The 13,051-nt window shown below is 44.5% G+C and overlaps 1 protein-coding gene across 1 annotated transcript in view; it reads left to right on the top strand.

The window, feature by feature from the left end:
* EPB41L5 (erythrocyte membrane protein band 4.1 like 5) overlaps positions 1-13,051 on the top strand; it is a 1,452,967-nt gene that overhangs the window by 155,098 nt on the left and 1,284,818 nt on the right. The gene's annotated exons all lie outside the window — the stretch shown is intronic.

The following is a 13,051-nucleotide window of genomic DNA, read 5'->3' as shown; positions in this document are numbered from 1 at the left end:
CCACATAAACCTGTCCGCCATTGAATATTACAACAGGAGATACTAACCCCTCCAATCCTCCCCACCCCCGCCCACAGAGTCCAAGAGGGGGTGTGTGAATTATTCCGGCAAGCGTGCCTCTACCACTGGCGGTCGGTCCAACTGCAAGCCCTGATAATCTGCCCACCGCTTCCATATCTTGTAGTGTTTGTGCGTGCACCCCCTGGCAACAAAAATGGGTTGTTCTAGCCCCATACAGAAGTCTAGCCCATTCTTCCATGCAGCCTCCAATGGGCCCCTAGATGCCTTCCAAGCCCTGGTAATATCCCTTTTTGCCAGGGTAAAACCCAGTTGTAAAAGGGGTTTATAGATATTGCCCCCACCCCTTCCATGACATGTAATAAGGCCAACTGCGGCGTGTGAGGGAGCTCCCAACCCAGGACCTTCGCGAGGCAGTATAGACCCCCCCCTCCAAAAGCGACCCAGAGACATACAGCTCCAGACCGTATGAAGGAGAGTGCCCTCCTCTCGGTCACAGCTAAGGCACGTGGGGGAGGCTGATCAACCCAGCCTTCCACAGGCTAACTCTGGAAAAGTAGACCCTATGTAGGTACTTAAACTGCACCAAACGAAGGCGCATCGCTATTGTCGCCCCCGCAGGGCTGCTAATGCCTCGGCCCAATCCTCCTCCTGGGTGCCCACATCTTCCTCCCAAGCACTCCGAAGCTTCTTACGTGGGGGAGCAGTGAATGACTAGGGTCTGGTAAATGCAAGAGATTTTCCGATGTTTGAGATCCCCCATAAAAACCTTCGTCTCTATGGGGCTAAATTCTAGTAACGACTCCAGTCCCTGTAGACTAGGGGAGAGGGCGTGCCTAAATTGCAGGTAGCGGTAAAACTGGGATCGCGGCATCATAAATTCTTTCTGCAGGTCCTGAAAGGATTTAAGCGTCTGGCCCCTCATGACCTCTCCAAGAATGGAGATGCCTATCGCGTCCCATCCTCGGAAACCCTGTAGGGCTGCTAACTGAGGCAGGCACCCGTTATTCCAAAGGGGGGGCTCACACGTCAAAGTGTTCCATCATCCCATGCGGCGCAAAGCTTGCCTCCAAATCAGAAATACCACCTGTGACACCGATGGCAGCGGCCCCCGCAGTGGCGCCGAATATAGTATTGTATGCAGTGAATGACGTCCCATAAGCTGTCGCTCAACAGCATATGCCGGGTCTCCCCTATTGCCATACCCCCACTCATTGGGGACCAGCAGATGTGATGCTTGATAGTACGAGAGGACATCCGAGGACGAGAGCCCCCCACAGTAGGCGGATAGGAAACCTGTGCGCAGGACTACCCGCATCTCCCCCCCCCCCCCTCCCACAGGAACTGACCCAGCGCTGCGTTCACTTGCCTAAATCATCGGGTGGGATTTGGTATGGATGATTCTGCAATTGGTAGAGGAGCCGGGGAAGCGCCACCATCTTGAGGTTTGCCGATCTGCCATATAAGGACAGAGGAATGCGGGACAATACCTTAAGATCTTCCCGGGTGCGTTCCCACACTGGGATCAGATTATGTTCCCACAAAACTGCCAGTATGTCCGATAAAAACACGCCCAGATATTTCAGACCCCCCCCATAACGTTGATTTACGCGGGTTCATATAGAGTCCCGAGGTTTCCCCAAAGATTTGCAGAATGCGCAACAGCTACAGTCCTGTCCTATCTATAGCTGTGAGAAAGAAGAGGACATTGTCCGCATATAATGCAATTCTATCGGATAGGCCCAGTGCCCATTCAAATCCCCGGATCTGAGCATCAGTGCTCACCCAGGCCGCAAGCGGCTCCATAGCAAGCACAAATAAATATGGGGACAGGGCAGCCCTGCCGTGTACCCCGCTGGATAGAGAAGGACCTCAAGCGTGCCTCCGCCACCCGCACCAACTCTGTCCAGTCTTTGTATAGTAACATTAAGTAGGAAAGGACGTGTGGGCCGAAGTTGAGCCTCCGCAGCAACTGCAGCTGAATTTTGAATTGCTTGGAGCTGGTACAGTAAAGAATTTGTAATGCCCAAATAGAGGGTGGTCCGGTAGGCCAACAGTGAGGTTTTCAATGCATGGCCATAATTTTTCAGGTAGAAAGGGGGAGGTAAATTAAAGTTTTATGAAGAGATCTTAAAATTGGAAGTAAGATGCAGGGACTCTAATCACCTGATCGGCTATAGTGAGGGTATTGGTCCTAAAGTACGCAAACATTTCTGGCAAACTTGGTGGCAATCTGGACTTGATCAAACTCTGCTTGCCACCAGCTGGATGACTGGGTCTGACAAAGTTTCCCTAACAATAGTACCTCAGTTTTGTGTCAATTGAGCTTCTAACAGTTAGAATCATTTAGTTCGCAATCAATAGCCTGCAGAATAGAAGTTGGCTCAAAGTTGTTGGCAATAGATAACATCATTTGTGTTCTGTCAGCGAATTGTTGAATGTCAAAGCCGTGGAATCTGATCAAATTGACGATGGGTGCTATGTACAAATTAAATAGAGTAAAGATGAGCCTGGAGCCGTGAGGGATGCTCTGGTAACTGCTTCCGTATTAGAGCAGAAAGGCAGTAAAGAGACAGCTTGCGTCCTGTTAGATAGGAAAGGTTGATACTATTTTCTAAGTTTTAGGACACAATGGATTTGAAAAAGAGTTGAGTGATAGACTGTGTTGAACAATGCATAGGTTCAAAAGGATCAATGTTGTGAAACTGACATAATTTAGTATAATTCAGAAGTTCTCAAACTGCGATTTAGACTCTTTTGGTACTGTATGTGTCGCAACCTAGGTTGAGAATTGTCCAACATAGCTTTGGATTGTGTGTAGTCATTAAGTTGGCTGTTAACCACTTTTCTGTACGCTTTGTGGGGGGGGGGGGTAGTAAAGGCAGGAGGGAAATGGTTTAGTGGTTGGTCTGAGTCAGCTGTGGGATTATTCAGGAGCAGGATGATTAGTGTGTGTTACCAGCAAGTAGTGATCTCTGCTGAGACTGAGTTGTTGCAGAGCGAAGTAAGAGCCAGGATGATGGGTTTAACAACCCTACGGAGAAAAATCTATCTGTTTTTTAAGGGGGTTATTCTGTCAAGGGAATTTGAAATCCAGTTAAAAGTAGCAGCAGCTGTCGAAATGTCCTGTTTTAATCCCTGGGGATTATTCATTAAAGCATCACATAGATTAGAGGAGTATTCCAGTTACTACGGGCAGGAGGTGGTGAATTTCCTGGGAGGAGGGAAAAGGCCAATAGAAGAGAATAGCCTTATGAGTAGTCCAAGGGAAAGGATGGGGGCGGATTTGATGGCCATGACTCATGTTTGTGAACACAAGGTCTACTGTGGGTTCTGCTTAATTAGTTGGCATGTTAATTAGTTAAGTTAGGCTAAGAGAATTGATGTCTTCTGACATAGTCCGGCGAGTCAAAGTGAAAATTGATATCTCCTATGATTATGAAATTTGAAGTTTTTAGTGTGAAGGGGGCAATTAAATTGGAAAGTTTGGTGCTAATGCCCATGCTAGCCCAGTAGCCAATCAATCCGAATTCCCAAGGATGAGAGGGTGGTGTTGATTTGGAGAGAGAACATGCTCTTTCCAAGGAAGTGATGCAGTTACTAATGTGCAGTTGTGGTAAATAATTGCCATACCGTCTGAGCTTATAGGTTTGGTCGACGCGGGACGGAGACCATAATCACCAGAAAGAACTGATCCAATATTTGGATTAAATGTAGATTTCAGCCAAGTTTACATTAGGAAGAAGACATCTGGTTATTTATTTTCAGAGTTTTATAAACTTGGCCCTTCAGGGTAACAGAGCGCTGTACATAAAGCAGCCAGGTCATACTTACAAGAGAAAATGCAAGCAGGAATATCTAGTGAGCCAAACGGATACAATGTACCTAAAAGGTCTGGTAAATCCAGGATTTGGAGGTGTCCACAAGAAATAGTGATTTAGGATTAGTGGTGAAGTAATTTATTAATCACAAGTTTTTTTCTTTTTTAGAAGGAGTTAATGGAGGGCTTGTGCTAATGTCAGACAGCAGTGCATTCGATATTCTTAGGGCTAGACTGATGAAGGAGCAGATGCAAGCCTGCTTTTTGTGTGTTTTTTTTGTGTTTTTGTTTTCTGGTTTCAACAATAGGGAGTTAGAGCTTTGTGTTTCATGCAAGCGATCTTCAACCGAATCCTTGCTTCAAAAATGAGCCCTTTTAGATAGTAAACGTAAGGACTAATGTTGTAGAATCTTCTGGATCCTGTGATGAGCCTAGTACCCGAGTTCAATGTGGCCCTTAGTGAGGTAAGCTTTACTGTGGGTAAGCCTATAAGAGTAGAGCGCCCATTATCTAATCGGGAGATGACTAGGGATTGGACAGCTACCTGAAAGTCAACTGGGGGCAAGAAGGATTTGATTTTCCATAGCGTGTTTAGTTTGTAGCTGGCTCCCCTATGGGACCAAATTAATTCTCAGTTCTTTAGCTCAATTTTAGGACGAAAGCAGACATTAATACCAATTCTAGTTGAGACTTAGAAGGCTTGGGGGGGTGGCGCTGGTGAGTGGATGGGTGGGAGGGTTGTGGTGGCAAAAGAGGACCTCTTGATGGTGAACGTTCCTTATGTAAGAACAATCTGCCTGTTAATATCATGTTGTGTTTTTGTTGTTGTTTCTTAATAGCTTGTTATTGATGTTCTTGTTCTTGCAGTTAAATCACCTGCTGTGCTTTTTAAATGAAATGGGTAACCTACACTACAGTCAGGGTCTGGTGGCTTAGTGGACTAATGCATTCACTGCAGGGGCATGTGTTCGACCTCATGGTCACAGGATCAAATCCCAGCGGGTCCACTCAACCTTTCATTCTTCTAAAGTCGATACAATAAATACCATTGAGTTGGGTAACATTTAACATCTGTAATTGAGCACCAACTTACCCTTCTGGGGAGGTGTGCGCTTTACAAATACACGTTATGTTACAGTAAAAGGAAATTAATGTGTGTGCTTGGCTTTCAAATTGATCTGGTTGAAATGGGTCGAAAGAGGGACAAAAACCATGCTCAACACATGGTGTCCATTATGGTGCAGTGGGAGGTAGAGCAATTACCTGATTACATGTGCCTGGAATTCTACGTGTTTTTTAATGTGGCATCATCACTTAATGGAAGAGTTTTCTATAGAGCGTTAATATAGAGGCTTATTTTGTTATAATGTTGCTGCTGTTCATCTCAATGAAACTCCTTTACCTCCCAACAAACATCTGAGACTTCAGTGGAGTTCACCCTACAAGCAACCAAATGTCTACAGCATGTGTATTAAGCTTTTTCCCCTTTTCTATCAGACCAGTTTGCATGTATTCAGGCTAGAGAATTCTTCTCTTACTGGAGGAGCTCAGTATTGTTTAGGAGAATGCCACAATGGGGAGCATTGCTCTGATGAATATAGTGCATTTTGTCTAGTTTTTAGAGGGTGCGGTAGTGCATTCCAAAGCAGTTGTCTGCTGTGTTACAAGGAAAGAAGGAATGCTTATTGTTGGTGTTGCAGTGGGACTTAATTTTCCTCCTCCAGCGACAGTGTTGCTGAGACAAGATGCTCCCTATGACGTAGAGAAACAAGACCTACAGGATTTGAAACTGGAGCTAGCAGGTGCTCACCATAAGCAGACTTGAGCCATCCTCCCTGCACCCAAAACACCATTTCTGCTTTTCCTTTGCACATTAATTGTTAGATTAGCAGAAAGAAGTAAACAGTTTAGTTTATGGGGAGTACATGGGAGAAAATCTAGAACAAAACATGGTTTAAGATGGAGCATTGTTTCTTTTATGCACATGTTTGGTGAATTTGTGACCAATTTTGATAATCGCATCCACCTGGGGAGCTGGATTTGTTTTGCTGTAACGTGTGACGCGTTTGTTGAGAGTAGTAAATAGCATCTGAATTTCTTCTTTGAGAGCAGAATATGTTCACTCATAGTAAGGTATTTGGGGCACGTAAAAGGGTAAGGCAATATTCTAGAACTTGACTTGTGTACCTGACAGCTTGTTCCGCACTTGAGAAGAGTTTACATCAGTTGCAATTTCCTTGGCTTTTTGATTGACATTTCATTAATGGATATTGAGGTGTGGAAAAAAAGCCTGGTTATGGAGAACTGTTGACCTGTTCCAGGTGATTGCCTATTCTTGGTATCCTAGGTCAGGCTGAACAGACCAGCAAAGAGGTATTTAATTCACAGCACTAGGAAAAATTGGCAAAGTGTGGTTACCAACTGAGGAGTGGACACTGAACAGGATGGAGTTGTAGTAAAACAAAGTTGCACAATTCGATTTGATGCAAGCTCCCATCTCACCGTGGGTTTGCCATTCACCATATTGGGCACCATTGATGTAGTGCACACACACTGGTCATCTTGCTTTTGTTTTGGATGTACTGTGAGTCATTAGAAGAGCAAAGAATCTTTTCACTCTTGTCTAAAAGGGCCCTTTTAGGAAGACCTTTGGTATAGCATTTAATTAACCAGTTCTTTTACATAACTAATGGCCTTATGTTAGGGGTATCAGGGTCACTGTTGGATTTAAGCTGGAACTTGATTGCCTGTATCGCATTTGAATTTCCGATTGGGAAAAATATCTACATCTGAGATGGGTATCCCCATTTGTGATAACTAATAAAACCATTGTATTCTGATATCCCATAATAGATGGCCTTGTGTTAGGAACTTTCCTGTGATGGAAGATTTTAAAATATAAAATATCAACACCCAAACAATTGCCATTCATGTTGCCTGTTATTTATGTGTTAGAGCCCTTGAAATAACAAGTATTGTCAAAGTCAGCAAATCTGGTTTGGCAAGCAGATGCAAAGGACATGTTTAATTTCAAGCAAATGCCATTGAAATAGCAATGTAAAGTGCTGGCTGTGCCATAAAACTAGTCCCCCCCCCCCCAATATCAATTAAAGATTAATATTAGCAACTCTCCAGTTAAACATCCATTCCACCCCCAACATATCTATTGGAATTAGGATTTTTTTTAATTGCAGTCATCTGGTTAACCATGGATTAAATGTGGCCTCATACATAAGACAAACTCTCTATTTTTAATCTTTACAAAATATTCTTAAGTGGTGGGTTTTAAAAATAAAGCTGGTTCTGCATTTCATTCATGATAATGCATGTCTTTAGATCGGCACTAAATGATATTGATTAAGGATTTTCAGTGGTAGATATTTATTCCTCCTCCTTGAGTTTCAGATTCAATTATGTAATAGTTTTGTCTAAACCCACTCTTAAAGTCATTCCAGAGCTGTCTGCTATTACCACATTATTCCCAGCAAGGAGCTTTCTGATGTGGGTAACTTGTAGAATTGACTTTTTTGAATATCTTTTTATCGTGTTTTAACATTCTCTTCATAATTATACACATACTGGAGTATGATGTTATTCTCTAATATACTGTTACTCAATTTAGTTCACATCAGCTAGGTCACACTTATGTTTAATCACAAAGGGTACATGTCTACTACCTTTTTCAAAACACAGAAATTGTTGGTTATGCTGTTTCGTCCTATAGTCAATACGTTAATTGTGGTGTCCACTTGTATTTTTGGCATATTTAGTGTTTATATGTAGAATCAGCTTGCAAGGAAGATTTTCCATTTGAGCTACAAGCTATATGTAGTATCTTGTCTCCTTGTGTCTAGTCGACATCACATCTCCAGTGTCTCTCAGCGGTCTGTTCAGGGTGGTTTGTCATCATTCAGGGCGTTCTTCAATGGCTAATAGTATTTCTTCCCAAGCACATATATTGTCTCTGCTACGTTTTCCTTGACATCTTTGCAACCGGAGTACTGTTCCATCTACTTCTGCCCCGTATCTTACTTGCCTCACCCATTAACGGACCTTAGGGGCCTCCCTCCAGCTGATTTCCACGCATGTTCTGTACCCAGTTTCTCTTCTATGAACACCAGATCCAAGAATCTGTTGCCCGTTTATCCATTTCTTTGGTCTGGGTGTCAGGCCTGAATTGTTTCAGGAGTGAACATTACACACCCACCCAGTGTCTTCTACAGTGTGTTTTTCTCCCAGTACCTAGCTGTCACCGGACATGCCCAACACGTACGATAAGTATTTAGATGTGACAATGGGGTGTATCCTCTGTAAATCTTTTGGTGTCAGATGTATTCTAGGGTGGGAGTTAATCTTCTGTATGTTCACCCTTGCATTCCCGAGAGTTATGAACGTGCATTGTATAATCTGAGTCTAATCCCCTTCTGATGTCTCGGACACTAACTCGTAGTACATTTCAATCTCCGGTCAATTAGAGCTCTCTTGCTTTCATCTGCAGGCACCGCTGTCTTCCCTGTTCCAAGCTCTAACAGTTGTAGCATTTTACACATGGGCAGCACAAAAGAAATGTCTCCTTTCCACATAATGTATTGCACCCACTTGCCTACCGTATTACTACAAGCATCCGCAAGGCCAATATGTCTTACCTATGCAAGGGCTATTGACTAAGCCAATATGTTTTAGCCATTTTCTACATCAGTGTGGCTGCTGTTCAGCATGGCTAAAAGTGAGAGGGATAAAGGGGAATGGAGTGTTATGTTATGTTATTTTATCATTATTTATAAAGCGCAGCAATTACCCGAAGGTGTCCTGGCGCTGAACCACGAATTCTCTGAGATCAGGTGAAGCTATGCGGCTTAATGAGTAAAGAGCCAGGTTTTAAGGCCTCTCCGAAAAGTGAGTAGGTCCGTGGCATTTCTCAACAAGCATTTACATAGCCAATAGGTCTCACATTTGGGACCTTAGAAGTGTTTAGCCATGCAACAGTTGGTGTTGTTGCACCAAGGATATTCTGCTTCATAACTAAATACTTACGGTCCAAAAAGCGAGACCTATTGGCTATGCTAATGCTAGTTTTTTTTTTTTGCTGTTTTGTTTAAGTTGCCAGATCTACAATAGCTGGACATGGTTTTTGTTAACAGTTCTTTGCATCAAATGAACTTGTTTTCATTGCTCTGAATGTTGTTTCCATTCTGGTTGTAGGAAGCAGTCATTCCCGGGGGTGTGGGGGTCTGCCTAGCTGTGCGCATGCGCTGAACTTTGCAAATGAGAAAGCCTGGTGCAGGCGCAATTTACAAGTGTGGAGTGAGTGAGCACCAGACAGCATGACTCCCTCACACAAGAATTCATGCACTGCACCTGCATACTCAGCATGGTTTAAGGAAACTCGACCCACTCCCTCACAGGCATCGAACACATATTTACCAAGAAACTCTGCGAAGAGCCTGCCTGCTGCACTGACGGCTGGTGGTGTGTGTGCCTGGTGAAAGCATGCACTGACGGCTGGTGGTGTGTGTGCCCAGTGGAAGCGTGCACTGATGGCTAGTGGTGTGTGTGCCCGGTGGAAGCGTGCACCGACGGCTGGTGGTGTGTGCCTGATGAAAGCGTGCACCGACTGCTGGTAATGTGTGTGTGCCTGATGAAAGCGTGCACTGACGGCTTGTGATGTGTGTGTGCCCGGTGGAAGTGTGCACTGACTGCTGGTGGTGTGTGTGCTGGGCGGAAGCGTGCACCGACGGGTGGTGGTGTGTGTGCCTGGTGGAAGCAGGAGCATTCACAGGATAGAAGACACAAATGAAACTGACCAGGAGGGAGGGGGGAAATGGAGGGTGTAGTGCAAGCAGGGGAGCCTGATTACAGCAATAAAAACACAGATGTCAGCTGTGCACGTGCATGCGTTCGTGAACGCAAGCTGGAGGCCAGTAAAAGCCTCTGGTGGCACTTTTAAAAGCCACTTACTAAATGTCTCGAAGAGACAGCACATGCACGGTCTCGGGCGAGACCTAAAAAGGGGGTGGAAACTCCTTCCAAGCTTAGGCTGCACATAAAACGAAGCTTCTCCCTCCCCAAGTAGATTCTTTGAGTGGCACAGTCACCAGCTTGGCTCCTCGGGAGTGCAGGATTCTACCCGGTGTGTACAATTGCATTTTCTGTTTTAAGAAATTAAGGCACTTCACTGGATAGGACCTAAACACAGAACTCAGTGTTTTAAAAAGCACTCGATTCTTAACTGGCAGCCAGTGTTTCTTTAATTCCTTAGAAATAGATGCTTATTTGGGCATGCCAGTAATCCGCAACGCGGCTGAGTTCTGTAGGATCTGCAATTTATTCGCAAAGCGTTCCTGAATATTTAGATACAGGCTATTGCAGTAGTCCAGTCTGGACAGAATGAGGGCAGTGACTGCTGTTTGCTGACAAGATATAGGCAAAAAGGTCAGTATTTTCTTAATCATGTTAATTAAAAAATGAATGGAAGAGGCCGCAGCATTAATTTAGTCCCCAAAATTAAGTTTTTCATCGATAATGACTCCTAGGTTCTTCACCTTCCTGACAGGAGCAGGAGGTGACCCCATGTCTTTAGGCCACCATCTTGGGTTCTAGAAGTTAGGGTCATTACCGAACAGGATGACCTCTGTCTTCTCAGAATTCATTTTTAGGCAATTCTGTGACATCCATTTTCCAATTGCTGCCATTCAATCAAGGATTGACTTTCTTCAATTCCCAATGTAGTGGCGTAGAGCTTAGTGAAGGGTAGTGACCTAGAGTACAGTGGTTTAGGTGTTGTGGAGTGTCTTATAGGGGACGGGTGTAGAGTTGAGTCACATAGGGCATCATGGTTTGGTGTAGAGCAGAATGGCGCTGAGTTCAGTGGCGAGTGCAGTCTCGCAGAGTGCAGTGCAGTGGAGTGGAGCAGGGTGTTGCTGAGTAGTTGTGTAGAGTGCTGCAGAGTAGAGTGGCGTAGAGTGCAGTGGTGCAGAGTAAATTGGCATGGAGTGGTGTAGAGAGTTGCATAGTGTCATAGAGTAGAGTTTAATGGAGTAGTACTTCATAGAGTGGAGTGGAGTGTCGTAGAGTAGACCAAAGTGAAGAGGCGTAAAGTGCAGCGGTGCTGAGTAGATTGGAGTAGAGTGCATTGGTTTTGAGGAAATCAGCGTAGAGTGCAGTGACTGAGCATAGAGAGGCTTGGAGTAGATTATTTGAGTGGGGTGGTGTAGGGTAGAGTGGGGTGGTGTAGGGTTGGGTAGAGTGTGGTGGTGGAGGGTAGAGTGGGGTGGTGCAGCTAGAGTGCAGGGATGTGAAGTGCAGTGTTGCAGGTTAGATACGTGTGGTATAGTGTAGTGGGGTAGAGAGTAGTGGGGTAGGATAGAGTAGTACTACGTTCAGTAGCAAAGAGTGCACTCTTGTAGAGTGCATAAAGTGCATGTCCCAGAGCGGCATGGAGTAGAGTGACGCAGAAGCTAAGAGTGCAGTATTGCCTAGTAGCGTGGGGTAGAGGGCACTGGCAAAGTGCGGGTGGTGAAGAGTAGAGAGGCAGCATAAAACAAATTGCCCTAGATTACAGTGTCAGAATGCAATTGTGCAGAGTAGAGTGCAGTGGCCCAGGGTGGCGTAGATTGCAGTGGCATAGTGTTGTAAAGTATAGTGGTGTAGAGTGCAGTGGTGCAGAGTAGATTGGCATAGAGTGTAGTGGTGTAGTGTGTACTGGTTTTGAGGAGAGTGGCATAGAATGAAGTGGATTAGAGTGCAGTGGGATGGAGTGGCACAAGGTAGTTTGAAGTGGTGTGGAGGGGAATGGCACACTTCATTGGCATAGAGTAAAATGGAGTGGCGTAGAGTGGAGCGGTGCAGAGTAGAATGCAGTGACAGTGCGGAATGGAGTGGTGTAGTGGTGTAAAGTAGAGTATGCATGGTGAGGTAGCACACTGTCAAAGTGTACAGTGCTCAAATGATAATGTGTGAATGTCAGCACCTAGTGTATTGATTTGATCATATGAAAGTATTGGTATCCACCTCACTTCAGAATTAACCCAAATTATGCTTCATTTGTGTTTTCCATATTCTGCAATATCTGCAGTTAAAATGTGTTTTGTGCTAGAAAAAAAATATCATACAGCGCATCTTGATTAGCCAGCATGATTGTCGCATGAATCCTCTTACTTTGAAGTCAGAGTAAGAAAAGTAAACACCAAGCTCCTTGTAAGCTAGAACCTGACATTTGACCTCTGCCTTTGAATGTACAGCAAATGTGACCAGATAAGAACAAAATTTGAAGGACTGTTTACAGAAATTCAGTGCTGGTGGAAGAATACAGTAAATTGGGTTTGGGCAAGGGAAAGGACAAACTCAGGCTGAACAGCCGAAAACAGATAAAGCCTGCAATGGAAAGCAAGCAAATGTGAATTGCAAACCACAAATCCAGTGGTAAGCAATGGGCAGAATGCATTCCCGGGGAAGCTTCCAGAGTGTCTCCAGGATGTCGTTAGCCAACCAGACAGCTGTTTGGCTTCGATCTAAAAAGTGTCCTGCAAGAACACCATGGTCCAGTAGCAAGTCTTAAAGTATCTTTAGTGTTACTGATTCATATAAGCTCCCACTAAGCCTTTATTCTCTGGGTTTCCCAGCTACTCAGTCTACCATGTTATCGGCCATCATTCCTACTGGTACCCTAAGTGTTTCTGCAGTGTCAATACAGTTTCTTGTGAGACACAGGTGCCAGCAAAATATGGCCACAGGAGAAGTTAACACATGACTTCATGCCAGGTGAGCGATGTAGGAGAACGGAAATTCTTTAAAGAGAGTCCTTTCCTCCATGGATTTCCCTTCTCTTTTTAAAACTTTGGAACATTGTCGTGGTGTCACCAGGGCTTTAAGTGCAAGCTTTTTCCATATTCTATACAAGCCATAGTTCCTGCTTATTTATTTTACGCAACTAACAAACATTGACAAACTAATAGTCCTGAATTGCTGAAGGTATGACGTTGCTTGTTTCATATATCTGGATGCAGTGACAAACCGCAAAATGAGTCGGGCGGCAAACTATGCTGAGCCCAGATTTTTAGCTTGCATGTTTTTAAGCCACACCCTTAATTTCACTGGCCACGTACCTTTGAGAGCCCCCCCCCTGTTTTTTCATCCTATTTAAAGCCCTGACCGTATTTAAGGTGACCAACCGTCCGTAAATTTCACGGACCGTCCGTAATTTTGACCTCATGT

Source organism: Lissotriton vulgaris, chromosome 2_1, assembly GCF_964263255.1.
Source record: "Lissotriton vulgaris chromosome 2_1, aLisVul1.2, whole genome shotgun sequence".
NCBI classification, from domain to species: domain Eukaryota; kingdom Metazoa; phylum Chordata; class Amphibia; order Caudata; family Salamandridae; genus Lissotriton; species Lissotriton vulgaris.
The sequence above is the reverse complement of the archived record's forward strand: the minus strand, read 5'-3'. Positions and strand labels throughout refer to the sequence as shown.